The following is a 23,514-nucleotide window of genomic DNA, read 5'->3' on the forward strand; positions in this document are numbered from 1 at the left end:
TTTGAAAATCTTAATAAGATTTGCAAATGCTTAGCCAAACTGACAAAAAGAAAAATGAACATGACCCAAATTAACAAAATTAAAGACAAAAAGTTGCCCTTCAAATTGTAACATAGCCAATGTGTTCAAGACTACTTCCTACTTTCTCTTCTAGCAGGTTCAGAGTAGCTGGATTTATGTTGAGGTCCTTGATCCACTTGGACTTAAGTTTTGTGCACGGTGACAGATATGGATCTTTTGCAGCCTTCTACACGTTGATATCCAGTCATGCTAGCACCATTTGTTGAAGATGCTTTCTTTTTTTCATTGTACACTTTTGGCTTCTTTGTCAAAAATTATATGTTCATAGGTGTGGGTTAATGTCAGGATCTTCAATTCGATTCCATTGGTCCACATGTCGGTTTTTATGCCAATATCAAGCTGTTTTATTACTGTCGCTCTATAGTAGAGCTTGAAGTCAGGGATCGTGATGCCTCCAGAGGTTGTTTTATTGTACAGGATTCTTTTGGCTATCCTGGGTTTTTTGTTTTTCCATATGAAGTTGAGTATTATTCTTTCCAGGTCTGTGAAGAATTGTGTTGGTATTTTGATGGGGATTGCATTGAATCTGTAGATTGCTTTTGGTAAAATTGCCATTTTTACTATGTTGGTCCTGCTTATCCATGAGCATGGGAGATCTTTCCATTTTCTGACATCTTCAATTTCTTTTTTCAGGGACTTAAAGTTCTAGTCATATAGGTCTTTCACTTGCTTGGTTAGTGTTACTCCAAGGTATTTTATGTCATTTGTGGCTATTGTAAAGGGTAATATATCTCTGATTTCCTTCTCAGTTTCTTTGTCCATTTTGTATAGGAAGGCTCCTGATTTTTTTGAGTTGATCTTGTATCCTGCTATGTTTCTGAAGGTGTGTATAAGCTTTATCATTTCCTGGAGATCACTTCCTAAATATAACAAGAGTAGCACAGACCCTGAGAGAAACAATCAATCAATGGAACCTCTTGAAACTGAGAAGGTTTTGTAGAGCAAAGGATATGGTCAACAAGGCAAAGCAACAGCCTACAGAATGGGAAAAGATCTTCACCAACCCCACATCTAACAGAGGACTGATATCCAGAATATATAAGGAACTCAAGAAATTAGACCTCAAAACGACCAACATTCCAATTAAGAAATGGGCTACAGAACTAAACAGGACATTCTCAACAGAGGAAACACAAATGGCTGAAAGACATTTAAGGAATTGCTCAACATACCTAATCATCAGGGAAATGCAAATCAAAACAACTCTGAGAGACCACCTTACACCTGTCAGAATGGCTAAGATCAGAAACACTGAAGACACTTTATGCTGGAGAGGATGTGGAACTAGGGGAACTCTCCTCCACTGCTGGTAGGAATGCAAGCTTGTACAACCACTTTGGAAATCGATATGGTGCTTTCTTAGAAAATTGGGAATCAATCTCCCCCAAAATCCAGCTATACCACTGTTGGGCATATACCCAAGAAATGCTCAATCATACCACAAGAGCACTTGCTCAGCTATGTTCATATCAGCATTGTTTGTAATAGTCAAAACCTGGAAACAACCTAGATGCCCTTCAACTGAAGAATGGATAAATAAATTGTGGCACATATACACAATGGAATACTACTCAGCAGAGAAAAATAATGACATCATGAGGTTTGCAGGCAAATGGATGGATCTAGAAAAAATCATCCTGAGTGACGTAACCCAGACTCAGAAAGACAAATATGGTATGTACTCACTCATAGGAGGATACTAGATGTGGAACAAGGATGACTGGACTGCTACTCATATCACCAGTGGGGCTACCTGGAAAACAGGACCCCAAGAAAGACACGAGGATTGCCCAATGATGGAGAAATGGCTGAGATCTACATGAACAACCTGGACATGAGTGGGAGCAATGAAGGGCAAGGGTCAAGGGGAAAAGAGTGGGAGATCCTAGCTGGATCAAGAACAGAGAGGGAGAACAAGGAATAGGAGACTACATGAGAAAAGGAAGAAACAAAGTGCTAAAGAGGCCCACAAAAATCCACAAAATACTCCCACAAATGACTGCTGGCAATGGCTGAGAGACAGACGGGACTGACCTACTCTGGTGATAGCATGGCCAAACACCCTAATAGTTGTGCCAGAAACCCCATCCAAGGACTGAGGAATCTGGATGCAGAGATCCAGGGCTAGGCCCCAGGTGGAGCTCCGGGAGTCTAATTAGTGAGAAAGAGGAGGGTTTATATGAGCGAGAATTGTTGAAACCAAGGTTGGATAAAGCACAGGGACAAATAGCCAAACGAATGGAGACACATGAACTATGAACCAAAGGCTGAGGGGCCCCCAACTGGATCAGGCCCTCTGAATAGGTGAGACAGTTGATTGGCTTGATCTGTTTGGGAGGCATCTAGGAAGTGCAACCCGGTCCTGTGCTCATTGCATGAGTTGGCTGTTTGAAACCTGGGGCTTCTTCAGGAACACTTGGCTCAATATGGGAGGAGGGGACTGGACCAGCCTGGACTGAGTCTACCAGGTTGATCTCAATCCTTGGGGGAGGCTTTGCCCTGGAGGAGGTGGGAATGGGGGTGTGCTTGGGGGAAGGGGAGGGGGGCAGAAAGGGGGAGAACAAGGGAATCTGTGGCTGATATGTAGACCTGAATTGTACTGTAAAATAAAATAAAATAAAATAAAAATTGTAACATAGCACTATAGTGGTGAAAACAGCCTGAGAGAGGCATGACACAGCTAGGTCGGCCAATGGAGCAGAAGAAATTACCTGAAAAATAAATCAACAAAGCCATGGCCATGTAAAATTTGACAATTAAAAAAAATGAAAAAAAAAAAAAAAAAAAAAAAACACCGTGGATAAAAACGTCTTCAACAAATGGTGCTGGTAGAAATGGATATCCATTTCAGAAGACTAAAATTACATTTATGTCTTTCACTTTTTATGAAAATAAAGTCAAAATGAATCAAAGACATCTTATAAAATAAAAAATGTGTTGAAACTGCTAGAAGAAAAGTTAGGAAATGCAAAAATAAGAGGTTTAGTGAAACCCTTTAGCAGAACTCCAATAGCATAGGAATCAGAATCAAGATTTGACAGTAGGATTTCATAGCGTTAACACATACCTTTACAGCAAAAGTAATTATCTTCAGAGCAAACAGAGACTCTATACGACAGGAGAAAAATTTTTAGTGGGCATAGCTCAGACAGCAGGCTAACATCTAAACTTTTCAAAGGTCTACAAATATTGAACACATAAAACTACCAATAGGCAAATGAACTAATGAAATGAATAGACACTGCTTAAAAGAGGAAATAAAATGGTCTATATTACTTCAAAGATATCAATGTCCCTAGTCATCAGAGACAAGCAAACTAATGCAACTTTAAGATATTATCTTACCACCAGTAATAATGTGTGAAATATTCCTTTACATTGTGTGAATATGTATCATTTTAATTCTTTTACTAAAGAATGCTGACTCTCCAATAGCGGACCAGAAAGAGATTGGACAGAAGATCCAGACTAGGAGAATGCTGGGAGGAAGAAGGACAGAGTCTGGATTTGCCAGGAAATACAAAGAGAAGTAAGATGGGTATGTATGGTGATATTTTATTTGTACCGAAATGTGATTTTATTTGTATGTTAATAAATAAATTTGCCTGGGGGTCAGAGCTAATAGCAAGTCATAGTAGAGCCGGCATTGGTGGAACACGCCTTTAATCCCAGCTCTTGGGAGGCAGAGCTAAGCAGATCTCTGTGTGTTCAAGGATACAGCCAGCATGGAGACACACACCTTTAATCTCAATACCAACCATAGAAGACATGGAGGTCTGTACAGATAGGCAGTGACAAGGCAATCATGTGGTTGGGTTTACAACCAATGAGAAGGCAGAATAGAAAGTCAATAAAATGCACAAACACACAGGAAGTAGGTCTCTTTCAGAGAGGTAAGACAACAGGGACAGTGAAGGGTAAGGTTTTTAGCTCTTAGCTATTGCTCTGACCTCTTGGCTTTCATCTCTGTATTGGCTCTGTTGTTTCTCATTTAATAAGATGGCTACATGTACAAGTATGCCTTACTGAGAAAAGGTACCACATCATGTGGCAAAGCATAGATAAGAAATATGGGTTAATTTAAAAGTAAGAGTTAGCTAATAACGAGCCTGAGCTATTGGCTGATGATTTACAATTAATATTAAGTCTCTGTCAGTTATTTGGGAACTGGAAGTTGAGACAAGAAAAGTTTGACTACAAAAATGTCTATCATAAAGAAATCTAGCAAAACTGTGTGGATGGATGGCTAAGTGGTTAAAATAGTCACTGCTTGTCTTACTTAGGTTTTCTACTACTATGAAGAGACACCGTGACCACAGCAACCATTATAAAGGTTTTATTTAATTAAGTGCCTTCTTAGGGTTTCAGAGGATCAGTCATTATCATCATGTTGGAGAGAATGGCAGTGTGCAGGCAGATGCAGTGTTAGAGTAATAGCTAAGAGTCCTACTTCTTGCAGGCAACTGGAATTTGACTGAGACAGTAGGTGATATCCTGAACATAGGAGACCTCAAAGCCTGCTCCCACAGTGACACACTTCCTCCAAAAAGGCCATAGGCACTCCAACAAAGCCGCACTTCCTAATAGTGCCACTCTCTGTGATATTATGGGAGCCAATTACATTCAAACTATCACACTACTCTTATAGAAGAAATGAGTTAGTTTCCAGTACCCATGAGTACCCATGTCAGGTGGTTCATAGGCACCTATAACTCCAGGTCCAAAGCACCCTTTCACTCTTCTTGCCTTCAGACACACTTGCACACATGTGGCATGTATTCCTAAAAATGTAGACAAATAAATATAAATAAAAATTAAGATAAAAAACTGAAAATAAATGCTTGTGAGTACATGGTAGGGTGGTGCTGGTGTAAACTAGTATAGGTATTTTGCAAATCAGTATATACACTGATATGACATTATTATACATGCATATAAACATGTACTTTCATATCTGATATGCATGTGTGTATGTATATTGATTCAAATGTATCTCTCCTAGAATGTACCCAAAGGGTTTCTTGTCATACCATAGAGATATTTCTAAATCCATGTTTATTGACAATCTATTCATGAAGCAAAGAAATAGAACCAGTCTAGATGCCAATCAAGTGAATAGATAATGAAAATGTGGTACATATAGACAATGAAATTTTGTTTATAAGTAAGAAAAATGAAATTATGAAATTTGCAGGAAAGTATGAATCTCATTAGCATAACATTCAGCAAGGTGACTTACCCCACAAAAGAGAAAAATAATGTTGTCTCTCATAGGCAGAGACTATCTAATAATGTCTACTAAACACACATACAAACACTATGAGTATATATGCTTGCATGTGTGTATGTATGTTTGTGTCAGTAATACTTAAAAAAAAAAAAGAAAAAAAAAAAAACTAGAAGAAAAACAAAAAAAAAAAAAAAAAAAAAAAAGAGAGAAAGAGACCAAGAGAGGTGATAAGAAAGGACAGGGGTACAGACAACAGGAAATATATGACATGAACGTGGAAAAGAAACAGGAGTGGATGTAGGTCATAAGGTAGGATTAGGAGACCAAAGATTTAGGAGAATCTACTAAAATGCATTTTTATATACCCAAATGATATGTAACATCTTCTTCTGGTTTAAAAATATTCAAAATTAGAAACACAAACGATCATAAGGAGTTTCTCCAAGGTCATCTCAGCTGTGCTTCGAGTCTGTGAAATGTGGTTTATGTAAATGTATCAGTTTGCAAGCTCCACTACAGGGTCATGCCCATCAGATCACACTCATATTGATCATTTTCTGTAAGAAATATATCATTTTACAGAAAATACTTTGCACTTAATATCAAATTAAAGTTAAAAAATCACAATGTTGTTGAGGTTTCTGACTCCTATTTGAATATTATCTCTGGTCAGGAATGAAAGCTCAAAAATATTTAGAGTGTACAAATGCACTTTTTAGTATTTAAAAATTCATAAAACTCTGGACTCAATTGGTAAAATGCTTGCAGTTCAGTCATGAGGAACTGAGTTCAGATCTCTCACACTCCTGTCATTCTGTAAGCCAGCATTTTTGAGAGTGAGGAAGAAATAGGTGGTTACTAAGAGCTTCCTCACTAGCCAGTGTAGTCAGGGGGTGAGTTTTAAGTTCAGTTTGAGTCTCCATCTTTAAAAAAATAAGGTGGAGAGTGACTAAGGAAGACACTTGACACCAACCTTTGTCCTCTACAGGAATCATTATTCTCCAGGGACAAAGTTAGGTCATCCATTCCATACAGTCAACACTGAACACACACACACACACACACACACACACACACACACACACACACACACACACCTTTCTGTAATACATTATAAGGTTTTTTGTACTTTGTTAAAGAAAAATCTTATTAATTTCTTGTATCATTATACTTCCATCCCTTGTTAAAACAATCAAACAACACAACAACAACAAAATAAAAAATATAATCATAAAAGTCTGTAGTAAAATTAAAACCAATTAACAAAACTCAGAAATTTTGGCCTAGGATGTCATGATGCAAAAACAGGCAAGTCAGGGGAGAGTCAAGCAGAAACATCTTTTCTACGCTAAGATCCATTTTTTATTCAAGATCCTGATTGTCCAAGTATTGTATTCATATACAGAGTGTTAAGGTAGCTCAAACACATACCTTGGAGTCCTGCTCAGCATTTATTTACATGCTTAACATCTAATGAGAAATATGCTCATGGGATAAATGATCAAGGGACTAGAATTGCAATATCTCCATATTTCTTTGTTTTGGAACAGCAGATAGATTAATGGGGGCACTTCAACCTATATTTCCATATTCACCAATCTACTATAATAAATTTGAATAAAGTATTACAAGATGACAACCTTGAGAAAAACATTATTCCTTTTCAAAAGAAGCTATTTTGGCAAGGAAGTATTTAAAAAATACACGTACCCATATTATATATAAATGATTGTTCGTTTTGGTCTTAGTATGAACTTTTCAGAAAAATTTAAGATTAGCTCATAAGTTAAAATGTCTACTATATAATTCAAGTGGGAATGATTCAAATACAACCTTAGGAGATAAAGATATTTGGAATTTGTAGAAAATTCAGAAGTAAGTATCTGCTTTTACAAAAAAGCATACAAATCTGACTAAATTAAATGGAAGTCTCATCTAACATAAGATTTCCCCTTGTGTTGTAAACCCCACTGCTATAGTTTAGAAATGAATGGGATAACACATATTTAATTACTTTGTAAACTGTTAAGTACATACAAATATATAGTCTTTTTTAACCTAATGACTTGGATACATGAGTGAAATTAACTTTGATACTAGAAACTTTACATACATTTGAGGTGCCTTTTCAAGTTTGCTTGGTTGTCCTTCAACTCTGAAAGCATTCATTGTTACTCCTTATTAGCAGTTCAAAATTTGATATCTAAGATGGACACTAATGAAATTGAAGCAAATGGTTGAAGAAACTCACTTAAGGTCTTGCATTATATTTTTTGAAGCTCTATAAAATTAATATGAAGTGAAGGTCACCCTTGACATCTAAGGCAGCTATCACTGCCTCAGTTTCATTTTTCAGTAAACTAGAAATATTTTTGTACCCACAATTTATTTATTTTTATACAAAATTCCAATAAGTGTTTTTCTTATTAAATTTGACACATTATATGTATTAAACCTAACATCCAGAAAAGAGGCACTAAATCAACAGTGATTGTTTGCTTAACTAGTCAATGATTTTCAATAAATAAAATTCAAATGGTTCCCCCAAAGGAGACTATTGTTTTCATGTTGAGTCACTTCTTGGGCAGTGGTGATTCTGAAGGAGTAGATATCTCATTCTAGAATAGCAAAGAAACTAAGAAATACATATGCTTGGAAAAAGCTGTTGTGCACTAGTTTTACAATTTAGTCTGTACTTACAGAAGATGTATGCAAATGAAAGTGTGTAAAGAATTGAAAAATCTAAATCAAATAAATTTGGATCACTAATATTTTGGTCTACGTATTAATGATTCCAAGCATAATAGAAAAGCATTGGAGTTCTATTATAAAACACTGAATAATTTTTAATATGACCTTCCATTTTGATATTCAGTCAACCTTGGCCAATGTTATTTCGAACAGTGAACAAAAATGTTTCATAAGATAGTGCTTACCAGGACAGAAATTACATCACTTTAAAAACGTTGGTAATTTGGGATGTATATATATATATATATATATATATATATATATGTGTATGTTGTGTTGTATGTGTATATATATGTATATGTATATGTATATATATGTATATATATATGTATATATATACATATATATGTCTTAAAAGAATCAAGAATCATATTCCTGAGTCAGTAATGAAAAGCAACATTTAAAGAATTGGAATTGTGAAGACTGGAGAGATGTTTTGGTGATGAAGAGCACTTGCTGCACTTTCATAGGACCAGATTCGATTCGGTAGTAAATACCCATTTCAGGATATGCTCCAGGTAATTTAACGCCCTCCTCTGGCATCCACAGATACCTAGACAAAGGTACCATATAGTTACACGTACAGACACACATACACATGAACACATACACAAATACCAACATACATACACACATATGAATATTTTTTAAAATAAATATATGAGTTCCATATTTTAAAAGTTAATTATGGGCTGGAGAGATGGCTCAGTGGTTAAGAGCACTGGCTATTCTTCCAGAGGTCCTGAGTTCAATTCCCAGCAACCACATAGTGGCTCACAACCATCTGTAATGAGATCTGGTGCCCTCTTCTGGGAATGCAGACAAAGCACTGTTCACATAATAAATAAATAAATAAATAAATAAATAAATAAATAAATAAATAAATAAATCTAAATAAATAAATGAAAGTTAATTATGAAAACTCACTACATAATGTTAAATTTATCTGGCCACTACACAGTTCTAGTTGATGTATTTACAAGATTGTACTGTAGAAATTTGCATTTAAATCATTGCCTCAAGTTCAGAGCACAATATTGGCATATATAAAAGGAGAACAAGAGGTGGGATTTGCTACTTAGTTAAACGTTAGGAATATACCACATATGATTCAGTATATAATATTCTGCCATGGTTCCATAATCATGAATGACGAGCAGAAAATATAGAGCTAACTTACCAGCATCACATTCTGCTCACTTTTTGAGGGGTACCCAAAAATTATCGAATATGGAGTGATGAAAATGACCCAGAGGTTAAACTGCTTGCTGCACAATCATTAAAACCTTGATTTGATTCGTATGTCCTTTGGTGTATGGAGAGAACCAATTCATGAAAGGTACTCTGGCCTCCATGCCTGTGATTCTGACACTAGTACTCTCTGTCTCTCTCTGTCTCTCTCTGTCTCTCTCTGTCTGTCTCTCTCTCTCTCTCTCTCTCTCTCTCTCTCTCTCTCTCTCTCTCTCTCTCTCCTTCTCTCTCTTTCTTATATACACACACAAAATAATAATAAATAAATGAAAATTGTTTATTACTGTTAATCTTTGTACTGTTTGATCGTAGATGTATTGTTAGGAATGTGCATATGTGAATGCACATTTGTACGTGTGCATGGCAATGACAGTGGATGACATCAGGTGTTATCCTCCATCAAGTTCCACTTTATTTACTATGGCAGTTTCTCCTGCTAAAAGCAGGGCTTTCAGATTTGCTTAGTCCAGCTAGCTAAATTGCCCCTCAGAGCCCTCATCCCCAGTCCTTAAAGTGTTAGGATTGCAGAAGGTTGCCATGTTCACCTGGCCTTTTATGTGCATGCTGTGGATCTTAACTCCCGTGGCTACACTTGAGGCACATACTTCACCCACAGCATCAACACACAAGCCTTAATTTTTGTACTTTTATATTCCATAGTTTAGTACCTATAGAAATTGCAATGGAAATCAATCCAGCCATAAAACCATAAACCCACTAGATACTCTAGTAGATTGCAGCCAGATTGGTATGCATTTAAGTTTATGTATTTGGTGGAAGGAATATTTTTCAGGCCTTACAGTCACTTTCCAGTATACGATAAAAAAAATGTTTTATCACATGACTCCCTCTCATATGCTCTCATTGCCTCTCAGCTAGTCTAAAGGATCAGTATCCATATGTATAAAAGTCTGTTCCTTTTACTATGTAAGTAGGCTACATAGAGTTTACACAGCAGTTTGGGGGTGGGGTGCAAAGAGTGGATTATTTCAAAAGTTTATACAGCAAAACAAACCAACAGTCTGTTCCTCTGAGAATGAAACTACCAAATGTTTGCTGCTGGTAAATGGATATGCTCCGAAGCCTTCCCAAGAGTTTGCTTTGACAGATGTCTGCTGATGGACATTTGCACAAAAGTCTCTGGAATGCCTTATTTTATACCCAGTGTCAGTTGGCACATTGCTTTCTTCTACCTTCTGTGTTTCCATTAAATTAGGCTGGAAACAAAGACTCCTATTTACTGAGCAAATTCCTTTCTTTGTGAAATGGTGAACAATTACGACCATTACCCTGTCAGCCATTTCCATCAGCTCAATTAAAAAAAACGCCTCCACACTGCTTTCTGAATCACAGTCACCCTGAGTGGAGCCTGCCTTTGGCATACAAGAGTGTGAAAGTGTCTGATCAAACTGGGGAGAAGGCAGAAGGACCTTTTGTAACCTTCTTTAGGATTCTGAGAGAATTGTGTTCAGTAGAGTGTTGGAAAAAACATCATGTCCACATCCCAATGAAGAATATTCCATGACATATAATACAAAAAAAACCCACAATGAATATCAAAGAGATAGTAGGAAAATGTGTTTTGATGAACTAAGTATCAAAGAAGAAAAATATAGAAGTTGAACAAGGTTTGGTAATTATTTTAGCTGAAATGTGAATGTCTTTGTATTCCAGACATTTCCAATTCCAAAAACATGAGAAAAATAAAGAGAAAAATATGTTAATTCTGAAAAAAAAACATAGTCCTTAATGTGTTTTCCGAGGTGTTCTTTTTGAAGGATATATTAATTTATACTTTGGAAATTTTATACAATACACTTCATCATATTAATCCTCCACTTTCTACTTCAAACTCCTTCCTGATCCATCCCTCCTGCCTATTCCCCACAGCTTCATTCCCTCTTTAAAAAAAATTGAAATTAAGCTATCAACTCCAGTTATCACTGTCCACATATTCCTAGATATAAGGACATCTCCCAGAACATGGTCAATCTATCAAGAACCACATCTTTAAAAAATCCATTTTCAATAAAAGAAAAATATGACATCCAACTTCAATGTTCAAACTCCTTTAAAATTTGTAACGCCTAATTTGATCATAGGGGTTAGGATGTGTCTTTCAGGTTTGCTCTATTTTGCTAGAAATGTAGGAAGATTTGCCTTGTTTTTAAAAGTTATGGCCATGGATTTCTGCATCTGCTTCCTTCAACACTGGATGAGGGTTCTATGATGACAGTTAGGGTATTCAGCCATCTGATCACCAGAGTAGGCCAGCTCAGGCACCCTCTCGACTATTGCCAGTAGTCTATGGTGGAGTCATCCTTGTGAATTCATCCCAGGCAGAGATCAAGGAGTCCAATCAATGAGAGAGAGAGAGGAGGGATTCTATGAGCAAGAGATATGGAGACCATGATTTGAAAAAGTACAGAGACAACTAGCTAAACTAGTGAAAATACATGAACTGTGGAACAATAGCTGAGGAGCCCTCATGGTACTGGACTAGATCCTTTGGTTAAGTGATACAGTTGTTTAGCTTGAACTCTTTAGGGGCCCCCATGCAGTGGGATCAGGACCTATTCCTAGTGCATGAGCCAGATTTTTGGAATCTAGTGCCTATGGTAAGACACTTTGCTCAGCCTTGGTGCAGGGAGGAGGGCCTTGGACCTGCCTCAACTGAATGTACCAGGCTCTGCTGACTCCCCACAGAGACCTTGCCTTGGAGGAGGCAGGAAAGGAGGGTGGGTTGGGGGGAAATGCTGGGGGTTGGGAGGAGGGAGGACAGGGGAATCTATGGTTGGTATATAAAATGAATAGAAAATCTCTTAATAAAAAATAAATTAGTTAAATTTATAACCTTAATTTCAGCCCTTGGGAGGCAGAGGAAGGCAGATAGATCTCAGAGCTCAAGTCCAGCCTGGTCTACATAGTGAGTTCCAGGACAGCCAAAGCTACACAGAGAAAGCCTGTCTCAAAAAACAAACCAGCTGGGTGATAGGGAAACATGCCTTTAATCCCAGCAGTCAGGAGGCAGAGCCAGGCAGATCTCTGTGAGTTCAAGGCCAGACTGGTCTACAGAGCAAGATCCAGAACTATAGGCACCAAAACTACACAGAGAAACCCTGTCTCAAAAAAAAAAAAAAAAAAAAAAAAAAAAAACAAGCAAGGAAACAAAAAGTTATCAAGCTTTATCTTCTGAGTTTCTGATACAAATATTAATGGCATTTAAGCACTATGAAGATGAATAAAGACAATGAACTGACTTGAAAGAAATTGCTCTCCCTCTCCAAGAAGCTGTTCAGTGTCCATTTATCCTCAGTTAAAGATGGAGGTTGTGAACCTTTTCCCACACCATATTTAATGTTGATGGGATGACTTTATCTTGTGTAGGTATTGTAGAAGTAACAACATGTACATGAGTGTAGTGGTCTTTATATATCCAGAAGACCTATTTCACCTCAATCCTTCCTGACACATGGCTCTTGCTATCTTCTACACCATCATCATTAATGGTCCTTCAGTTTTAAGGTGATAGGCTGACCTATGTCCCATTTGTAGCTCAGCATTCCCTGTTTCTTATCCTCTCTCGCTCTTATTTTTCTCAACATGTTGTGAGTAACTTTTATAACCATGGTCCACTGCACAGAGAAAGTGCTCTGATGAGATCTGAGATAAACACTAACTGGTCCAGGACGGTTCCATCCCTTGAGGTTTGAGCAAGCACTCTAGAAGTGCTTTTAAAAATACTAGATACCGGGCATGATACCAATCTGATCAAATCCAATTGTATTAAATATTACTAAGTAACTCATATAACATTTATAGAAAAGTTTCTTTTCAAATTATAAGCACTATAAATTATTATTCATTTACTACATTAAACATTCATTTGAATAGTTTTTATTTGAGTCCCATGATGCACATAGAACTTGAGAAAACATGACAGAAACCTATTCAGTGATCATTTATACTCTATGCTTTCGAACAGTACATAACACATTTATTTGAAGATATATATATTAATACAAGTAAACACATGATTATAATTAAGATCACCTTATGTTACAATGGCTTGAATAACTTTAAAGAACATAATAACAGTGGGAATTAAGAGATGTATGCTATACACATGCCAAGGGTTAATACTAACTTATTTTTTTCATAATTATCATGTCTTTTTAAATCTGTAACTGACCAGAAAGGACTGAGAAAACCACAGGGTAGTTTAGGAGATAATACTTACAGATTTAATTACAGTGGAGTCAATATTCTATTTAATTGATGTGATAAGTATTTGGTAACTGTTTTGAGATGAAAAATATGCTTGAGGTCAAAATGAAGTGGGAAGGTTTGCTAAAACTCAATGAAAATTAAAACTAATAGACAAATTCTGTGTTGCATAGGAAAAACACTTTAAGTTCTGATTTTGTAGTATATTTGAATAATTGGAGACATAACTTGATCCTAATGGCTTCTTGGTTCACAAATCAAAACCAACTTAAGAAGCAACAAAATGTTTTCTGAATAATTAAGTTTCACTATTCATAGATAGCGACTTTCTAAAATATTTCTTTAGAATTCTGGTTCCTGTTGTAATTAATATTAAAAGCATGGTATTAGAAACCTAAGGATATTGTATAAGTAACAATCATATTTTATTAAAATTACAAAGCAAATGATTATTCATTTTTCTCTCATTAAGTTTACTTTATTAGACCAGGTGTGTGTTTCTGCGAAAGAATACACATCAAGATTTATTTCTCATAGAAATTTAAAACACATTAAAGGCATTTTATTGGTATGTTTGGCTTTTTGGATTTTGGTTGGTTGGTTTTTATAGTTTCTAATACTCAGTTAATACCATAGAAGATAAAATATAAAAGTAACATGTACTGTCAGATCAATATATAAATGAAAATGTGATAATGCCATATAGAAAGGTTGCATTTAGTATAGAATTTAAAATTAACAATGGCCAGTCAGAAAATCACAGGTAATACTTAGAACAAATTATGAATGGAAATATTTATAGCACAGAGAGTATCGATTATCAACAAATGGAAATGTATACAAGCTCATATCCCATGTGGATTCTGATTTAAAGCACATGAATTTGGAACAAGGTGATGTCATTCACTAATTATAAATGTAGAAAAGGATTTAGACCAGTTCTCATACCAGCAAAAAAAAAAAGAGAAATATATTAAAGAAGAGTGAAATAGAATTTCAACAATATGATGAAAACACTTGTATATTAAAATTAATTAAAGTATATCAGGATTAATTATAAATATAGCCAAGGTCCCATAATGAGTTTATTTTGCATTATGCCCTAAGAAATTTAACATATTGAAAAAATTCTGGGGGAAAGAGAGATGAGAAATGGTTCAACAGATAAAAAGTACTCTCTGTTCTTACAGAGGTTCTGAGTTTGATTCCCAGCACCCACACGTGCTCCAGTTCCAAGATCTGCCTCTCCCTTCTGATCTCTACAGGCACCTCATGTGCGTAATGCACAGCTACAAATGCTGGCAAAACACCTACACACATAAAATAAACATGAAGAGAAAGTGATTCTGCTTCAGAAGAAGCGAGGTTGTTGCCTCATGTATACATTCCTAGTACTAGGGAAGCTGAGATAGAGAGATTGGCATGAGTCTAAGGTGACTCTATCTTACACAGGGATTTCTCTGCTAGGCTGGAATATATAGCAGGGCTCTATCTCCAGAAATCAACTAACTAACTAGCATACTAACTAACTCACTCACTAACTAACTAACCAAATAAATACATTTTAAAATAAATTTCAGAAGGAAAGAGAAATAGGGATTTTTATAAGTTCTCAGAGGTTTATACCAAAACCCTAGCTTTGTTCTTTTCAACATTAGACCTAAATAAATATAATTGATAATTTGGTGTTTTGTCACAATGGCTCCATCTCATGAACTTAATATTAATATATAATTACTAATGGTTATCATATTATACCAAAAAAGATAAATATTATTTCCATCACCATCAGTCCTTTTCTTTAATAAACAGTCAGTTGTTACTCTAGTGAGGTGCTAAGTAAGTAAAAGCACTTCATAAAATACCTGATAGCTTGAGTTTGATCCCACCTGGGGAAAGGAATAAACTGATTCTCCTAAGTTGTCCTCTGACCTCCACACAGGTTTGTATCATGAGCCCGCACACGCACACGCACATATCCATCCATCATTCAATCAATGTAAAATACAAAGTAAGTCATGCTCTATAGAAATGGTTTTCAAGTGAAGCAATTATCCTCTCCAGGAATTATTTTCTCATGTCCAAAGATAATTTTCCCTGCCCCACATGAATTAACAGAGGACAAGAATGAAGGTAAAAAGCCTTCATTTTGAAGGAATGCTCACATAGAAAATAATTACCGTATTCAAAAATCAACAGTGTCATAATTAAACATCATGTGTTAACACAAATAGGCTAAATATTCAAATACAATTTCTGTAGGTATGTGAAACATAGAAGATATCACTTTGGAAGAAGTTCAATGCAATTCAGATTTGTCAATATCTTGCTCATGGAGAGTGTGGAAAATAGTCCTTGGAAAGATATGTAGGTAATCCAACATGTATATTCTATGAAGAGAACTGAGCACTGGCTTGTAGATATGTCTTCTGTATTAGGAAAAGTACCTCTTTGTTATTTTTAGATTTTGATCAGTAGAATAAATTCAGGGAATAATAATGGGTGTGGAATCAACTTGACCACCCAATAGACACCTGGGAAGATGGGATGATGTAAGAAGAAATAACATAGCCAGCGCTCAGCCTGCAATTTTTGTTTGAAGTGAGGAGGAGGAAGACATGTGCCCCGCAGTACATTAAGATGATATCCTTCACATATTATTTTTTCTCCTAGAGAAAGATTAATAATAGTCAGTGCAGCAGAAAGTGCCCAGAGCCCTTTAGACTCGGTCTAAATGCCCACTCCAATACAATCTGTAGTGTGTGAGACACAGTGTGGAAGTTGCTTCTTTTCCTGGAGGGTGCACAGGCTCTGAGTATAAATTGCACTCTAGACGTTTGTAGGGTAGCAGTGAGGTCAGAACTTGGCCTAGAATTCTATTTTATCTTAGCTTTTGGCCTCTTCTTGTTCTGTTCCCCATTTCATGTTTTTTTTTCCTTAAGATTTTGCCCTTTTTTTTTTAAACTCCTCACTTGTACAATGCTTCAGGGTTGACTCCCTGTAAACATGTCCTCTGCCACCAAATGTCTCTAGATTATCACATGTTTAAAGTTTTATTGGTTTATGTTCTTACTGTGATTATTTCCTTCCATATTGTTGCTTTAAGATAACATTCCTATTTTTTTCTTAATTTCTTCAGTTGGAAGTTCAGGTCATGATTTTCAGTCTTCCTCTTTCTAATACATGCCCATATACTGTTTATAATGCCTCCAAAGCACTGTGTGTAACCTACAAGTTATACTCGATTGTATTTTCATTTACATGCAGTTCAAAACATCAGATAATTTATCTTGTGACTGCCTTCCTACCCTATTTAGATTACACATTTTTGGATGTTTTCTCTTTTAATGTGAAAATTATTAATTAGTTAGAAACTAACTACACTACAAGAAAGATTATAGGATTTCATATCTTACATTCTTTTCTTAATGCACTCAGTGTCCTTTAAAGGATGTTTTCCAATATAATGTTTTTATTGATTCTTTGGGAATTTCACAACATGTACCTCAATGGTCACACTCACTTCCCAGTCCTTCCATATCTGCTCCCATCCTTGTGAGCTCCCTCCAAAAAATTAAAATTAAATGGAAACAAAAAAAAAAATCCAATTTGTGTTATCTATATATTCACTGGAACATGATGAAACTCTCAGTGGTCTGCCCCTTAAGAACCAAGTCCTTCCCCTCCTGTACCCCTGCAGGAAGCCATCAATTGTAGAGAGCTACACTTCAGCATCCTTATCACACTTTTTAAAAATTATCTTCATTAGATTCCTGTTTAGGCTATTACTTTTTCTTGGGGGGGTGGGGGGTTGGGAGACTGGGGTTGTCACAGAAGCCTTCCATGTCCCTTTTTCTCAACTGTTCATCTACAGTCATCAATATCACTTCAAAGATAGCTTCCTAGCTCTTTACAGTCAGCAGGACCATTTATCATGGGCTTCTACATGGGTTCTGGTGACAGCAAAGACCAAGAACATGGCCCCTAGATGCAATAGGACCAAGGACCCAAGCAAGATCCCTGGGGTAGCACAGATCACTAACATCAAGATAGCCTTGGATGGCAGCTTAGGTGACTAAGGTCATTATGTTCCCTGACACAGCATAACCCCTGGACATCAACTTGGGTTTCATTGGTAACTGGAGCCACAGACATCAACAAACACCCCAATTGTTACAGGACCTCAGACCCAGACATGGCCCTTGGTGATGTTCTAAATACACTAGGACATATTTGTACTTTATTTGTTTTGTGTAGTTATCTATGAGTGTCACAAACTAAAATTTAGCTCATGTTGATAATGATTTTTTTTCTGTTGCTTTTCTCATTAATTACTAAGGAATGTGTGCAAAGTCTCTGTAATTGTGGATTTCCTCATTAAATGATTTTATTGTTTTAAAGCTTTGTTTTCAAGAGTATGCAAATTTATTAAGGCTGCAGCTTTCTTTATTTTATGTTCTGTAACTATGTATTGTGAGTCATACTTTTTTTCCCCTAAAGTCGGGTCTTTCTGATTTATCAATTTCCTTCCTTTGAGCAAAATGTCAGGGCATATTCTTTCTCAACCTTGTATTTTATCCTATATATCTTTATATAAATTATAGACTACTTGTAGGCAGCAAATTTGTGGTCTTACGTTCTTTCTTATTTTGGACTCAGCTTTATTCTATCTGGGCCATCTTGTTCTTGTTGTGGACTTCATTATATCATTAGAATCTTAAATTGGAGGCTGTTCTGTGTCATAAATTCTCTTATTCTATCCTTAGTTTTAAGTTTATCAGAGTACTCAGAGTCATAAAGTTCTTTCTTCTGTTTTTACAACCAGCTAACTTAGATACTCTGATAGACTGATCTTATTTCCATTGTCCTGGCATAACTAACCTTGTTTCTAAGCAACACTATTTGCATGGCTATCCCAGATAAGACTCTCGTGGGTTTTTTTTTTTTCAAGACAGGGTTCCTCTGTGTAGTTTTGAAGCCTGTCCTGGATCTCACTCTGTAGACTAGGCTGGCCTCGAACTCACAGAGATCCACCTGTCTCTGCCTCCCAAGTGCTGGGATTAAAGGCTCTCTGTGTAGCAGCTTTGTGCCTTTCCTGGTACTCACTGTGTAGCCCAGGCTGGCCTCGAATGCACAGAAATCCTCCTATCTTTGCCTCCCAAGTGTTGGGATTAAAGGCGTGCTCCACCACTGCCCAGCCAGGATTTTTTTAAACTGGTTTTCTACAGTCAACGATTTACTATTTATTAACTGTGCTCAGTGGTTAGAAACCTCAAATGTCATTTAGAATTCTAATCTCAAGACTTTCATGAAGTGGTGGTCAAATTACTTTAGATATTTATGTTACTTGAAGACTACTTTTCTCTAGTCTTTTAACATTTAACTTTTTCTTGTGAATAATTAATAATAGTGTAAAACATGCATGTAGGCGTGCATGTGAATACTAGATACCTTATAACAACAGAGAAACTGGGGTATATAACATTTGAACACAGAAAGGATATATCTTGGGTATGTTGTGTGCTGACCAAGATGATGTTGTCAGTTGAGTTGACTTTTGGTTCTGTTGTCATAGGCATACTTTAGTTCAGCAGAAGGTTTAGATTAAGTGAACACATCTTTCACCATATGGTTGGACTGAGAGTTTGGAGGTGTTCACTATGTTATATTCTACCTCATCCTCAGATGTCCCTGGTGCCACAGAGAAAAATGTCACTTTCTGTTCCTGCCCTGTTAAATTTATCCAGCCAAGTCTGAAGTATAAACTGTATCCCTGAGCCCAAGGATATATGGTTTTTGTCAAAAGATCATGTTTCAATGAGCAAAACTTGTGGTAATATCTACTATGAACAACAATTCTCCCAAAACAGATCATCGTGATTCTGATCAACCTCCCACAAATTCATGGATATCCATATGGAAAACTTAACTGAACAACAAATGAGTAAATATAGCCAAAATGTTTCCAAAGAATACAATGTGTTAGCTCTTTTCCTCTGCCAAGTATTACTCATTGTAAGGTGTAGAAATGTGACAATATGAGATGCCCATGAACAAAAATGGATGCAAATATTTTTATTGTTATTCAAAAAATAGTCTTATGTAAGATTATAGATATACTGAGATGTTTCTTTTTATGATTAACTCTTAATGTGAAAATGGCCTCCTAAAAATCCTAACAAAAACAGAATCAGCAAGTCAGTAACCATTAATTACTCATATGCTGCAGCCATTTCAAGAAGCTGGTTCTTAAATTCTCCCTCTAAAGGACATATGCAGAATTACACTAAGTACAACCTACAGCAAAAGTCCATAGGCTTTCCTTCTGTGCTCCAGTAAGGAGATAAGTTCAGAGTTGACAAATTGTTGGATGCAATTTGTTTTGTGGTCTTTATTAATCTCTGTCTTTATTATGTTTCTTGATCTAACTGTGAATTCCCTGTACCTGGTTGTCAGAACTCCAATACTCACTAACAAAATGAGGTAGAGTGGACAAGTGTTGAGAATTTGAAAAATCAGCCCCATGGTTGATGCACAGGACCTGCCAGAGAGCTGTTCTGTAATTACATGGTTTTTTTTTTTTATTTCTAAGAGATAAGTTTCAAAGATAAAGAATATGGGAAAAGAGCATCTAATGCTTTATTTCTTTAAATTATTTGCTGGAGATGTAAAAATAACAGACAAAAGCCTGTGGGCTTAGCAAGATCATTAGTGTGAAATGATGTACCTGGTTCCAAAAACACATCCAAAAGCAATATGGAATATATGCCAATTCCCAGCAGTTTGAATTTATTATTTATGATGCCAGTTAAACAAGGCTAATGTGCTCTGCAGAAGTGGTTATAGCAGCTCTGCAATATTAGTAGAAATTAGTCAGATGTTACCAGCTCAATGCAAAGTGAATTTGCAAAGGTTCATCAGATGACAGTTTGGCTGAGTTAACATGACAGTTGAAAGCATTCAAGCTGTTTCAGTATTGGCAAGTGTGTTGAGAACCAAAGTCAGCATTTATCAGTGTTGGAAGGAAATTAAACTGAAAGCTGGGGGGAGCAGTAATGAGCTGCAGTGTTTTACCTTTGAGCAGAAATGTCCCCAACCTCCTCTTCCTCCTCTCTAATCAGGCCCTGTTTAGATTCAAGAAAAAAAAAAGATGTAAGGGTCACCTTCAAGGTATTGTGCGGATTCTTCTCTAGTCAGTTTCTTTTCCCAAAATTAGGTGCCCTAGGATTAATCTCTAGCAGTGTGTCCTACTTTATAGGCTAAATATTATGTCAGTTTCCCAAGGATATGATACAGAAGAATTTGCTTTACAATATGTTTTTGATTAGTAAGTAGATTACCTTGCTGCCCAAAATACTTAAAATAATGTTTAATCTTTAAATGTATAAAGTCCTCCTCATGAATATATGAATGATATATTTTTTATAAATTCTTAAGACATTGAAATACTATTTTCATTCAAAAATTATATAACATCAAGAAACAGAGAATGCACAAATATCAAAGCATTCTAAGTAAGACAATGTTTGTCTGCAACCTTCTGTGGGGACTATCTATCATTGACATTCAGAGAGATGTAGAATATTTTTGAGACTTTAGGAAAAAAAATACTTTCAATAGGAAGAGAAATCTGAGGAAATCCATAGTTAGGCCTAAATAATTTCTGTTTGCTTCCTTCGAATCCCTCCCCTATCTCTCTTGTGCCTTTCTATTCATAGTCACCCCACCAGCAGCAGCTGTTTCTGCTTGTTTGATTCTCCTCACTTGTGGCACAAATATGGGGTCACCATGATGCTTGACATCTCAGCATGTATTAATTAGAAACAAGCAGATTCAAGTCTAGCCTCAGCTACAAAGTTAGTTCCAAAAGCTAGCCTAAGATGTAGGAGACATTTATCTCAAAACAAAACAATACAAAACAAAAGAAAAAGAAAAACGAAAAATATCCCATGCAATGATCCTTTCCCTATGGAGGATTTGTCTATTCATTGAATAGTAAATTGTAGCAGCCTCAAGAATGGCTATGAATTTCAGTGAGTATAAACACAACATTGCTATCTTTAGAATATAGGCCCCAGGAACCTGTATGCATTTAAATGTCAATTAGAGGAAAATACATGTTAGAATATAGGAGTTTGACTCTTTTAAGCTAAGAGTGTTCAAGTTAAATTCATAATAACTTCTGCTGTACTTCAAAGTTTAAATATTCTGTGAATACTATTTTGTATTTTATTTGTTTTGAGAAAGCCAAGTATTCTTATTTGGTATTCTTAGAGAGTATTCTAGTACTCACTAAGCAGGAATGTGTTCTTTAGTTTCCCAAGTGCTAGATTATGGGTGTGGGCCAGAGTTCTGGACTAGTACTATTTTGCAATCACTGAATCTTTTTATTTCTCTACCTGGACTATTTCTCTGACATCTGACCTAGTTTTAATGACATTCTGAAAACTGTATGTATTTTTGTGATAAAATATAATCCAATTCACTTATGCAGTAATGTGATAAATATTCTAACAACCAATTGTGACATTTTTCCTCACATACTATGTATTTTAGCATTAGCTTATACCTATCTCTATAGCCATGGATCAGACCATTGCCACTATCTTCAAAATAGATTGAACAGATATGATTATTTTTACATAGTATTTAAATAAACTGTGTCCTAGAGATAAGAACCAGTCTGCTCCAGAGATAAGAAAAACAGCTTTCTCAAGATTATCTGGGGTATCAATAACTAAATGCATCAGTTTGCAAGGACGACTTTAAAAAAACTATCCAATTTGGGTAGCCTAGACAATAACAATACACAAGACTGGGGATCAGAAACCCAAGATCAAGAGGTAGCTGGACTGCTCACTTTAGAGATCAGTGAGGGAAGACTTCCCTTGACTGCCTTATGTTATATATAAAGGACTCTTTGCATGTGCCTGTATTCAAATTTCCATGCTTTGTACAGACCTCAGAGAGTTTGCATTACAGTCCACCCTAATGAGCTCCCTTTAGCTAGCTTCTCTATAAATACTCCATTTCTAAATATTGAAGCTGTGAAGCAGAGCAAGGCTCACTAGTTGAGTATATAAATCAAGAAGGGACACATTGTGACCCATATATGTCATGAAAACTGAATTATTTGATTAACCACTACCTCTTCAATCCTACCCTCCAGCCAAGGAAAGATGGGGAAGAATCAGAAAATTCCAGAAAAATCAAAACTCAGAGAAGAGACATTAATGCTCTGAAAATAAGATAGGCAGTGTTGGGTGCTGCTGCAGAGACAAGACTTAAATAACACAGAGGAAATCCAGTTTTCAAAATCAACCCAGCAAGCTTCTGAATTTACAGACAACCAGATCTCTTCTTAAAATTTGAAAGGATTACCTAAACCAAAAGTAAAGTATAGGAGAAAGGAAAAGGGTTCTTGCCTTTTTATTTAGTTTATGGTAATAAATTCTAATTATTTTGAATTGACTTTATTCTATGCTGTGTAAATCTGCCTCCATGAACTTTCTTCTTGCTCTGTTAAAGTACCAAAGACAAAGGAATATCCTAATTATTTGGTACAACACACCTATGCTTCCTCCCCCGCACACACCTTTTTTTCATTGTAAGAATGCTTTGGGTGAAGTAAATATGCAATAACCAAATACTGAGACTGTGTGGATGATGTGATTTTTGAAGAAAGGAGAGCAAAGCCTGAGCTCTTACTTGATGCTTTTTGTTAGCAGCTCTGGAGACAAATTATCATAATTAATAAAAATTGATACCTGTTTATTGTATAAACTTGGGCATGTTTTTTTCTGCCTCTCTCCCTACTCCTCCAAGACCATACAACAACAACAATAACAACAACAACAACAAGAAAACTATTAATTTAAAAACATAGCTATAGGTTTTATTTAATTCTATACCAAAGCTTGCTTTCATAAATACTTGAACATTGAAGCCTACTCCAAGTTTTCCTCCTTTCAAGG

This window comes from Peromyscus leucopus, chromosome 14 (assembly GCF_004664715.2).
Source record: "Peromyscus leucopus breed LL Stock chromosome 14, UCI_PerLeu_2.1, whole genome shotgun sequence".
Classification (NCBI taxonomy): domain Eukaryota; kingdom Metazoa; phylum Chordata; class Mammalia; order Rodentia; family Cricetidae; genus Peromyscus; species Peromyscus leucopus.